Source organism: Equus caballus, chromosome 17 (genome assembly GCF_041296265.1).
Source record: "Equus caballus isolate H_3958 breed thoroughbred chromosome 17, TB-T2T, whole genome shotgun sequence".
Taxonomy (NCBI): domain Eukaryota; kingdom Metazoa; phylum Chordata; class Mammalia; order Perissodactyla; family Equidae; genus Equus; species Equus caballus.
Window position 1 is genome coordinate 72740521 of NC_091700.1, and position 12178 is coordinate 72752698.

The following is a 12178-nucleotide window of genomic DNA, read 5'->3' on the forward strand; positions in this document are numbered from 1 at the left end:
CAGTGCTGATGTGGAGTTTCAACTTTACTTTGAATGACTCTTTGCCAAAAATGGACTGAACTAACCTAAAAGGGGATTATGTTAAAGTGGAAGAGATTGAATTACTCTGAATTGGCAGATTTAGGTTTTCTCCCACCTGCAAGTCCATTATCATGGGGCCTCACAGCAAAATGCAGATCCAATGTGGATCCCACATACATTTTTTGCACATTAGTATTGTATATGGTACAGATGTGTCTCTTTTATGATGATATAATAATAGCTTACCTTTTATAATGTTTCTAGTTTTTCAGGCACTCTCCCATCTACTATTTGATTTGCTCCTCTCGGTAAGTATGAGAGGTTGGCAGAGTAAGCATTATTGACTCCGTTTTATAGCTGAAGCTCAGTGAGCTCGGCTTGCACCTCTTTATCTATAAAATGGAGACAATAATACTAACTTGGCTGAAATCTCATGCTTTTTGTGAGGATCAAATAGGGATGGAGAGCTCAGAGGGAGATATGATTTACTGTAACCCTAGCAACACCTAAAAGCAGATGTAATCAAAATGACTAGGATGCAAATAATGCTGTCAGATGCAGAGAAGATTTACCTAGTGAGAGGACTCCTAGAAAAGTTTCAGTAAATCCATTCATGTATGAAACGCTCTGGTGAAATTCACGTTAAATGAAACACTGGAGTACTGCAATTATGTTCAGGGAATAGATGTCTTTTTGTGATGTCATAAAAAGAGCATGATTTAGAACACCCGATTGGAGTTTTAGCTTCAGCACTTAAAGGAACGTGAGTTTCATAGGGATATTAAATACACTTTTTCTGGAAGTTTACAGTGATCATATTTTTCAGCTATCTTAAATCTATGAAAGGTATGATCATTGTATGCTTTTTTAAAGAATGCAATGTAATTTACACTCACAATCTCTGTAATGTAATAGAAGTGTGGTGCTCAGTTAACCTAAAATTTGGATCATCGTCAGGTCAAGGCCGCCTCCAGGCACTTCTACTCTCTTCTGATGGCACAAGGAATGAACTAGCCTTCACTGCTTGGCCATCACGGCCTTGTGTGGTCTGATCCCTGCTGACATCTTCCACTTGATTTCACATTCTTCCCTTCACGTACTGCATGCTGGTCTCGGTGGCCTTCATTCAGTTCCTCCCTTTGCTAGGTGAGGTTTGTGGGTATGATCTTCCCTCTGCAAGAATGCTCTTTCCCTCCCCAGAGTTTTGGCTCCTTCTCATGCGTGAGGGCCCTGCATAAACGCCTCCTCCTCAGTGAAGCCTTCTTCCGTTATTCTGTTTAAATACAGCCCCATGCTATGCTCTATTTTAGCAAGCTCTTCTTCTTTTATTGCACTTTATATTTTGTGAATATTTGTTTGATTGGTTATGTATTGTCCAACATCTCACCAAGCTGGAGGAGGGTAGGCACTTGGTTTCACTCACCACTGAACAACTAGTCACTCCGGGAGAAACAGTAAATAGCTGTTGAATGGATGGGTAAACAAATGAATAAACCAGGTGTAGAAAGTCCTTACCCAAGTATATAGCAAATGACAAAAGCTTAGTAAAAACTAGCTATTTTTATTATCATAGTATTAATGACCTCAAAATTATTACTGCTAAATTTATGTATAAATACAGGGGGAGAATATAAAGAACAGTAATAGGTTTTGGCATTGTCTACATGATTATTTATATATATTCTTAGACTGATTCAAATTATTCATAATTTAAATTGTAAATCTCAAAATAGAAATACAAAAGAACAATAAATTTATTAAGAGGTATTCAAACCAACTGAAGATTAAATAAATAGAAGTGGAAACAACAATGAAATATTATTTTTTTTACTATAAGATTGGCAAAGAAAGAAAAAGTTAACACTATTCTGTACTGGCAAGCATGTGGCAAAATGGACCCTCACATAAATGTTTCTGTAAGGCAAAGAGGGATTATGTGACAAAGTTTAAAATGTGCATTTTTGGGGCTGGCCCCGTGGCCGAGTGGTTAAGTTTGTGCGCTCCGCTGCAGGTGGCCCAGTGTTTCATTGGTTCGAATCCTGGGCGCAGACATGGCACTGCTCATCAAACCACGCTGAGGCAGCGTCCCACATGCCACAACTAGAAGGACCCACAACGAAGAATATACAACTATGTACCGGGGGGCTTTGGGGAGAAAAAGGAAAAAATAAATTAAAAAAAATTTTTAAAAAAATGTGCATTTTTGTTGTTCTAGCATTCCAATCTTGGGAAATTATACTATGAAGAAAATTAGAAAAGCCAAAAAATATTTATATAAAAGAATGTTTACTCCAGGACTTTTTATAATATACAAATTTAGAACTTTGTTTAAATACTTCATTATAATGCAGAAAATTTGAGAATAAGTTTATTATAAATAATGCTGCATTTATAACTGCTGATGGAAATATAAATTGGTACAAAAAGCTTGGAAAACAATTGGACATAATCTTTAAAGTTGAGCATGAACATGTCCTATATCCTAGAAATTCCAGTCTTCAGGTGTAAACCTCAGAAAAACTTACACATGACCCCAAAGAGGAATAGATAAGAATGTTCTTAAACATTGATTTTAGTAGCTAAGCAATTTGGTATATAGTACTTTCAGTACTGTTTAAAGTATTTTTAATTTCCATTATTTTTTAACAGGATTAAACTTGTTTTTTAATTTAATTTAATTTTTTTTGAGGAAGATTAGCCCTGAGCTCACATCTGTCACCAATACCCCTCTTTTTGCTGAGGAAGACTGGCCCTGAGCTAACGTCCGTGCCCATTTTCCTCTACTTTATATGTGGGACGCCTACCACAGCATGGCATCATGCCAAGCGCTGCCACGTCGGCACCCAGGATCTGAACCGGCGAACGACAGGCCACCCAAGCGGAACGTGCGAACTTAACTGCTGTGCCACTGGGCCAGCCCCTAAACAGTTTTTTTTAATTTATTTTTTTCGAACTTTATTGAGACACAATTGGCATACAATATTGTGTAAGTTTAAGGTGTACAATGTGATGATTTGATACATGTATATATTGCAAATGATTAACACATTAAGGTTAGTTAGCACATCCATCACCTCATATAATTACAATTTTTTTTTGTATGTGACAAGAACATTTAAGATTTACTTAGCAACTTTCAAGTGTATAATACCGTATTGTTAACTATAGCCACCATGCTGAATGTTAGATCCCCAGAAACTTTTCTTGAGGCTGGAACTGATCCCCAAGGCTGTTTCAGGCTCCACAGCTAAGACTAAAGTCTACAGACCAGGTTCTGGAGGCACGGGTGGGTATGTCTCCTGCCAGGTCCCTAGGTGGGCTAGACTGGTCCCTGACATCGTTAGGGGGACCGGACCTGAGTGCAGGGCCCTTTCAGGATCTTCCGAGGCACAGACGTGGGTGTCTCCCACCTGGTCCCTGTGCCGGGGGGACTGCTTGCAGACTGCAGCTGGGAGGTGAGTACAGAGCCATTTTAGGATCTTCCAGAGCACAGATAAGAGTGTCTCCCTCTGGTTCACTGCGATAGGAGTACTGTTTGTGGACTATGGCTGGAAGGGGTTGGAGCCACATATAAGGACCTTTCATGATCTCTGGGAGCACAGACAGGAGTGTCTTCTCCTTGGTCCCTGGGCTGGCAGGTCTGCTGGCAGACTTTGGCTGTGATGAGGTTGGAACCGAGGACAGGGCCCTTCAGGCTCTCTAGGGGTGCAGCTGGGAGTGTCTCCTGCTGGGTCCCTGTGCCAGCAGGACTGTTCATAGACTGTGGTTGGGAGGGGCTGGAGCTGTGTATAGGGCCCTTTCAGGTAAATCCATGGATTGTTATTAGAGAACACAATCTGTCTATCTATTTTTGGATGATTTTTGCCATTTGCTTTATGGCCGGGCACATGGTCAGTTTTCATAGATATTCTATATGTTCTTGAAAAGAATATTTATTCTTTACTTGTTAGGTACAATTTTATATGCATCTGTTATATCAAGCTTTTTATATTGCTCAAATATTTTAAATGTATTGCTTAGAAATTCATTTAACTGTGAGTGAGTCTTTTCTTTCTCCCTGACAAAAAAGTTCTCTCTTTCTCTAATTCTCTCTCTCATCTTGTAGCTGATAATTTCAGTAGCTAATGTCCTAATTAGAGAGTCCAATTCTGTTTTCGATGGCTTTTGCCAACTCTCACTCTCAAATCGGCTTGACTGGGCTTCTGCTTTTATAATTGTGGATTGTAAGCTCATCTTTCTCTGGACTCTATACCTGGCAATTATGTGAGGCCTAGGAGGAAATTATATGTCTTCCTCTAAAGAGTTTCTCTTTTTCTTTTGCTAGGCAACCTTAAGCTGAGTAGAATTTTAAGTTCATTTATCAGCTTGGAGAATCTTAGACCATGTGAGTTGTATAAATTTTAATTCCAAGCCTATGTGAGAGCAGACCTTGGTTAGAAATTCTCGGAGAAAACCTTTTCCCACCTAGTTTTTCACTGGAACTAAGATGTTACCTGACAGCTCTTTGCTTTTAGGTGGGTTTTTCTAATCTACCGTTTTACTGATGGTGTATCTCTTCAGATCCGGAATTTATGCTGAATGGATTCTCAGTTCCAACTTCCATATTTCGCAGTCTCAAGGTCATGTCTCTAGCCTAAACCTCCAGCTTTCAGAGATTTATAAGATCTTTAATGTCCACTGCAGCATCTGCCTCGGTTTACCTCCTGTTTCCTCTCTGCTTCCTAGCCTTAAGTCTATGGGTATTTTGTCTCCTATTTAGTCAGCTTTGTCATGCATTTTAAGGATCTATACTAACACGCTTTCTTCATAGCGTTGGTGTGAAATTAGATAGAAATCTATATACGGCATTTAGATCATTGCCTGAAATATATGCAGACTTAGGGGCTTGGGTTTTAAAAATAGTGCACTGAAAGAAGAAAAACCTTCTGTGGTGTCCAATTAGTGACAAGAAATTGTCTAAGATCTCTAGCCTGTTCCCTAAAAACAAACAAATAAACAAACAAAAAATCTTATAGTATCCTGCAGGTTGAGTGCATAATAAACATTCCATTTGGTAACAATTTCGATGAGAAGAACATATTCCTGTATGTGTAGGACAGAAGTGGCTGGGATTGGTACGTAGGAATATCACGTTAGGAGTTTCACTTCCTGATAGCCCATGGACTGAGGGAGCCTGGAGAGGAGGATACTTCCACCAACAATAGGAATTCTTCTCTGCCACTTTGCTTTTCAATCTAATTTTCTTTCCATTGAAGGCAGCTGTGCTTTTTCTCGTTCTGACAATTCAGAAATCAGCGTAACTCGTTCTTCATAAATGCTTTAGAATATGCTGGAAGAGCTGCTTCTGACAGTAGGTTGCTGAGTGTTCAATGATGCTTGATTATACAGAAGGTTAAAAAGACCACTGTGATTATTTCCTTCTTTGAAAAACTGTCCTTGTCTTATCCCAAAACTGCTAATTCTTCCAGAAGCCAGAGATTATCTAAATAAGCTAGAGCAGAAGCAGTATTATGTAACAAGACAGGTCCTTTGATTTTATTTTTTTCTGGGTGTGAGTGACTTTTAAAAAACAGCTTTATTGAGATATAATTCCCCTATCCTACGCGGCACACATTTAAAGTATGCAATGCAATGGTTTTTAGTATATTCAACACAGTACATATTTAGTTTTAGATGCTATCACCATCACTGCAGTTTTTTCAAACATTTTTATAACCTCGAAAAGAAACCCTATACCCTTTAGCAGTCATCCCTACCTCCAACCTTTTCCAGCCCTAAGCAACCACTAATCTACTTTCTGTCTACTATTCTTCTGGACTTTCATATGAGTGGAATCATGTAATATGTGGTCTTTTATACTAGCTTCTTTAACTTAGTGTAATGTTTTCAAGATTCATCCATATTGTAGCATGTATTAGTATTCCATTTCTGTTTATGGCAAATAATATCCCATTATATGGATATACCAAATTTTATTCATCCTTTCATCAGTTGATGGATATCTGAGTTGTTTCCACACCTTGGCTATTATGAATGATGCTGCTATAATCTTGCATATATGGGTTTTTGTGTGGATATATGTTTTTGTTTTCTTGGATATATACCTAGGATTGGAATTGCTGGGTCCCATTGTAACTTTATGTGTAATCATTTGAGGAACAGCCAGACTATTTTCCGAAATGGCTGTACCATTTTACATTCTCACCAGCAGTATACGAGGGCTCCAATTTCTCCACATCCTTGCCAGCTCTTGTTATTATCAGACTACTTGATTCCAATCATCCTAGTGGTTGTAAAGTGGTATCTCATTGTGGTTTTGATTTGCATTCCCTTGATGACTAGCAATGTCAAATATTTTTCAATGTGCTATTGACCATTTATATATTTTACTTGGAAAAATGTCTGTTCAGATCCTTTGCTCATTTTTTAATTGGGGTAAGGGCATTTTTTTTTTAATGATTTCTAATTTCTGAATATTTTTATAAAACCTAACAACTTAACATGTATTTCATGTTTAATAATATTCTTAAGAAACTTCCTTGATTGAAAAGAATAAAAATACGTGAAATTGGAACTCCTTTAGAAAAAACAGGTTATTGCGTAGATCATTCAAGAAGAAGAAACATTTAAATAATAATTTAAATTGCTGGTCACCCATGTCCTCTATTTTAGTATTCCCCAAAGTCTCCTACATTGGAACTTCAATTCACATGACCCAATGAATATCATTTCTAAAAACATTTTATTTTACTGCCAATATTTTTCTGTCTTAAGTTATCGCTCTAGTCATGGGATATCTCCTCAGATTTTCATTTATCTGTCCCCCTCTCAGTCCTTTAAGAATACGAACTCAAAGTTAATGAGAAAGGTGTTTTGATTTTTTTCTCAAACTATCTCATTTCCTCTGGTAGGAAATTTGCTTACTTTACTGTTAGTAGAAGCTTATTGACCTACAGTAACTAGAGGTCACCGATGTCTGACCCTGGTCTCTGTCATTCTAACCCTGCCTGGATGGAGTGGAGCAAGCTTTCTCATAACTCAGCGTAAGAAGTGCTGCTTTGCTCTTACCCATTCCATGTCTATATGATGGTAACCAGAAGTCTTGGAATTTCCAGTAGAAATTGATCATTTTTTAAATGCATAAGTAAATTGAATTTAATTTCCCTAGTGCTTTAAAACATTCATATAAATAAACTCACAAATCTTTTTAAATAATCCTTTTTATTTTCTGACCTAGTATCCTGGTTTGTGTTTCAGGTACATGTAAACCATCTTGGAAAGAAGACTAAAATCTCCAAGCCAAGGTTAGGGCATGTATGGGTTTCCTCAGTAGGTTAACTGCTCACATCTCCCTTCAAATTGATATTCTACAAATGTTAGCTTAATACTTATTTGGAGTCTAAAGAGAAACTGATTTCCAGTTAATGAAAATTATATATAATAAGGAATTTTCCACAAGTATTCTGAAATATGTCATATGATAAAGATTAATTGGAGCTTCAGTTATAATAATCAGTTAATAAACAACTAAATGCTCATGAGTAGGGGTTTATATAGTAATTATGTTTCAACCACACAATGGAATACTATGTGAGCCATTTAAAAAACATGAAATTCTACATTTATGATACAGAAAGGTTTTCAAGATATTTTAATTGGAAAAAAAAAAAAAAAAAGTCCAGAAGAACACATATAGCATGTTACCATGTATGTGGAAAAAATATTTCTGTGGCTAAGTCTAGAAACAATGGACTATCTCCCAAAGTTTATGCAAGAAACTGGAAACTGGCTGCCTTGGAGGGCTGAGCTGGTAGCTGAGGGACAAGATTTCCCAGTGTACACCATAGCGTGTCTTTCCATCACATATCATGTGCATTAATCTCAGTTAGTAAGTCACAAATTTTGTAAATAAATAAAGCAAAATAAGGAATTTATCATATTTTTGTTAATAGTATTTCTCATATCATACAGCTTCTTGTGAGTCATTGTAGCTCCTAAAATTCAGGTAATCAAATAACTCCTTCTTAGTAAAATGGACTTGGTTTACACTATTAGCTTTTAGAAATTCTGTTGAGACTAACTTCGTACGACTATGTGCCAGCTGACTTCAGAAATCATAGTGCTCTTTATAGAGGGCATATCGATGAGGGATTTATAAAAAAATCTATTTTTATTCAACATGCTTTTATTTCTCTGGTTATTTAAGAAGTTGAATGAGGAAACCTGAATTAACTGGCACCATATTTCTGATTTATTCCAGTAAGTTTTATTGCCTTTTCAGACTCAAGCTCTGGGAGCCTGCCCGTCTAAGTTGCTTCTTAATCCTACTGTGGTTTCACACCAATGTAAGAGTTTTGCTAACGTTACGTTACTTAAAACTTGGTAAAAAATAAAATAACAGAGAGTTTAAAACCTTATTTCAGTTTGAATCCAGACAAAAAATTTGAACTTTTGGAACTCAATGAAGGCACCAACTCTTTTTAAATCCATTGTAAGATGTGACCATTTAAAATGTCTTCTTAAAGACGACATTTAAAGAAAAAGAGAAAGAAACTCAAGGAGCATAAAAGATATTAAGAGAATTTGTGAAAGGAAAGATATAGAGTTATTTCTTCATACCTTCATAGTTTTGGTTTAATTTAACTTTAGTTTAATGATGCCTGTTGTATTATTTATGATGATGATGAAAACTCATCTTACTGTAAGCAAACCAGTAATGTTTTTATCTAGCTGTTATGACCAGAGTTCTTCCATTAAGTTTCAGACAAATTCTCTATCCTTATCTTTATGTGCACTTAATTTGTGTGTGTATGTATGTGTATGCTAAATATAGTCCTCTTACTTTGTTACAAATGAAATCTGATTTCTTCCAGTTACCAAGTAGTTTGTATATGAATTATCTAGTCAACCTCACTAAAATGACTTGACCTTACTTGAGAATGACTCTGTGTAACATTTTCTCCAGAAAATGGAGACAAATATTGATATGCCCCTAAAATTTTGGAACCAAACTAAAGTTTAATTGGGAAAAATTATGCTGGTTCTCTGTTATTTAACATTTTAGCTGGGGATTTTTTTTTCAGTAGTATCAACTAATCTTATACTCTGAAACCTGCAATATGATCCACGTTTGCGCTCAAGAAAATCTAGTCCAAAAAGTTCACCTGTGGAAGAGGAACTTCATAGTGGAGAAACCTGACAAGCGATACTTCAGGCAGGTGACCAAGATCAACACCAACAGCAAGAAGCATCATTGATAGTATGTACCCTTGATATGACATGATGAAAATGACGTTACCTCTGTGTTCTCTCTCCCAGTAACACATAGCCCCAGTTTGATCACAAGAAAAACATCAGACCAATCCCAGCTGAAGGAAATTCTGCAAAATACCTGACCAATACTTCTTAAATGTGTCAAGATAATAAAAAACAAGGGAATGTGAGAAACTGTTACAGCCAAGAGAAAGTTAAGGAGACATAGCAACAAAACATAATAAAGTATCCTGGATGGGATCCTGGAATAAAAGAAGGGCATTATGTTTCCTGAGCTAATGAAATTGAAATAAAATATGGACTTTAATAATAATGTATCAGTTTTGGTTCCTTAATAATAACAAAGGTGTCAGCCTAAGGTAAGATGTTAATAATTAGGGAAACAGTGTAAAGTATATGGGGGCTTTCTCTACAATGTTTTCAATATTTCTGTAAATCTACAACTGTTATAAAACATTGTTTATTAACAAAATAGTTCACCAAGACTTGTTAAAAAATAATATATTCCTTATATTCATCAGGAAAAAATGAGTACTACTGACAAAACTTATTGACATTAGTTTAACACATGATATAATAAAGAACATTTATGATTATTGTTCTTTAGTTGGGATAATGTGAGAGAAAAAAATTGATAACGTGTATATTTATAGATGTTTCCTTTTTTCTTCCTCACCACAACCAACACTCCATGGAGGAGTAGAGAAAGGATAAAAGTTGTGCAGGCAGATTCTCACTACAGAGGAATTTAGAGCCAAGAACAGCGCTCTCCAGGACGTGTTCATGGAAAGGATGGTGTGTGTGTGTGTGCATGTGCGTGTGTGCATGCGTCTGTGTGTGCTGAGGATATTAGATAGGACCAAATGCGAGGTGTTATGTGGCAAAAGGCAGCACAGAGAAGACTTGAGAAACCAGAATAGTAACAAGGAGAGATGGAGCTCTTTAGGTGAAGGAGACTGAGTTGTTCCCAGGAATTTCAGAGACCTGGAGAAATGAGAACTTCTTAAACTAACTCACTAAAGGAATGGAAGCGATGTAAGAGTAAAAGTCGGAAAACATGTTGGGCGGTTCTTTAAATGCAGTGAACTCTGGGTTGGAATAATGTGTGTTATAGATCTACAAGCATTGCAATTCTATTATATATTTCTGTTTGTAAGTGCAATTTTAAAAATAGGAAGCAATTTGAGGCCAGCCTGGTGGCATGGTGGTTAAGTTCGCACACTCTGCTTTAGTGGCCTGGGGTTCGCTGGTTCGGATCCTGGGCGCAGACCTATGCACCGCTTACCAAGCAGTGCTGTGGTGGGATCCCACGTAGAAGAACTAGAAGGACTTACAACTAGGATATACAACTACGTACTGGGGCTTTAGGGAGAAAAAAAAGAGGAAGATTGACAACAAATGTTAGCTCAGGGCCAATCTTCCTCACCAAAAAAGCCTGACAAAAAAAAAAAGGAAGTGATTCATCACAATACAGATGGCAACAATAATATCTTATCAGGAAAGAAAATGCTGCATATAATTCAAATGCATTCTCAAGTGTAAATATAGCATTCTGGGTATAATAGGTGCAAAATAGAAAAATGGGATAATGTTAACTTATTTTGAAAAATACCTTTGCATATCATATCCATTATTATTTTCTTGTTTGCATTTCCTTGACTAATAGACAATAATAGATAATTTGTTTCTTTTCTAATTTGTTTACGTATGATATACATGTACTAGTAACAAAATTCAGAAAATTCAAAGGTCCAGATGCAATTCTGATTGAGTCTTCTTTCTCATGAAAGAATCACTTCAAATGATTTTAAACTCTTGCATTGAATGCATAATTTTTATTTAAAAAATATATCTTGTAAAAATAAATCTAAATGTAAATTTTGATATACACACATAATAATCATTAATAATCCCTATTCATTTTTTTAATAATAATCCTTAGGTTTTCATTAATAATCTCTATTTTTCCTAAGATGATAAAGCAAAATTCATCTTATTTCTAATGAATTTTAAAGTGACTTCCTCATTGTAGCTATTAATTCACAAAAGAGCACATATAATTATGAACATAGGAAAAAATTGTGAGAAACAATTTGAAATGCTCCTACCAGAGATTTAACTAATTACTGAGATAGTTTGTTGATAAACATGAATTGTAAATCAAATTTGACAAGTAAATAGCTTACACAATATAGAGTTTATTCATAAATGCTCATCACTCAAACACAGTACTATCTTTTTTGAATGCTACTCTATACCACATAAAACACTCAAAGGGACAGAGAAAACAAAGCAGAAATGACATTTCCCCTCAAGTGACTTACTGTGGGGATATAAGGCATATTCAAATCCAACTACAGGATAGAGCGATGATAATGTAGGCTATCAGAGGTGGGACAAATTACTTGTCTCTAGGAGAGATAAGCTGTGTTTGAGTTGGACCTTAACCATAAGCAGGATTTGAAGTTGCAGCTGTGACAAAGTAGGGCATTCCAGGTGGAGTTAGCAGCACAAGCAATGCCAGCAAGGAAGAAAACTGTGACAAATTCGACAAGTAATTAAAATTGACTGAAGAGTTAAAGAAGAAGTAGCTTGAAATAACATATATTAAAGGTAATATGGTAATGATTCAGGGAAGACATGGACGTATAATGAAATGAAGAGGTTCTTAAATCCATAACTATCTAGAAATTTGATAGAGTTGACTGATCCATTAATTCGGTCATTCATTCATTCAAGCATTTCTTGACTGCCAACTTGGTGCTGAAACATTGAATATCCATTTAGCCCTCAAGACCTTGCCCAGAAGGCTATTCCCAAACTGAACCTCATTTCTTCCCCAGAAGATTTAGGGTACATGAAGAGTTAACCACTGCAGAGTAAC

General features: G+C 36.2%; 1 long non-coding RNA gene across 1 annotated transcript; it reads left to right on the forward strand.

The window, feature by feature from the left end:
• The first annotated feature begins 7276 nt into the window (after window positions 1-7276).
• On the forward strand, window positions 7277-9604 carry LOC111768694 (uncharacterized). The gene is made up of 4 exons (XR_011427876.1): window positions 7277-7325; window positions 8303-8366; window positions 9105-9235; window positions 9340-9604. It is a non-coding gene; the product is annotated as an uncharacterized lncRNA (long non-coding RNA).
• The last annotated feature ends 2574 nt before the right edge of the window (window positions 9605-12178 follow it).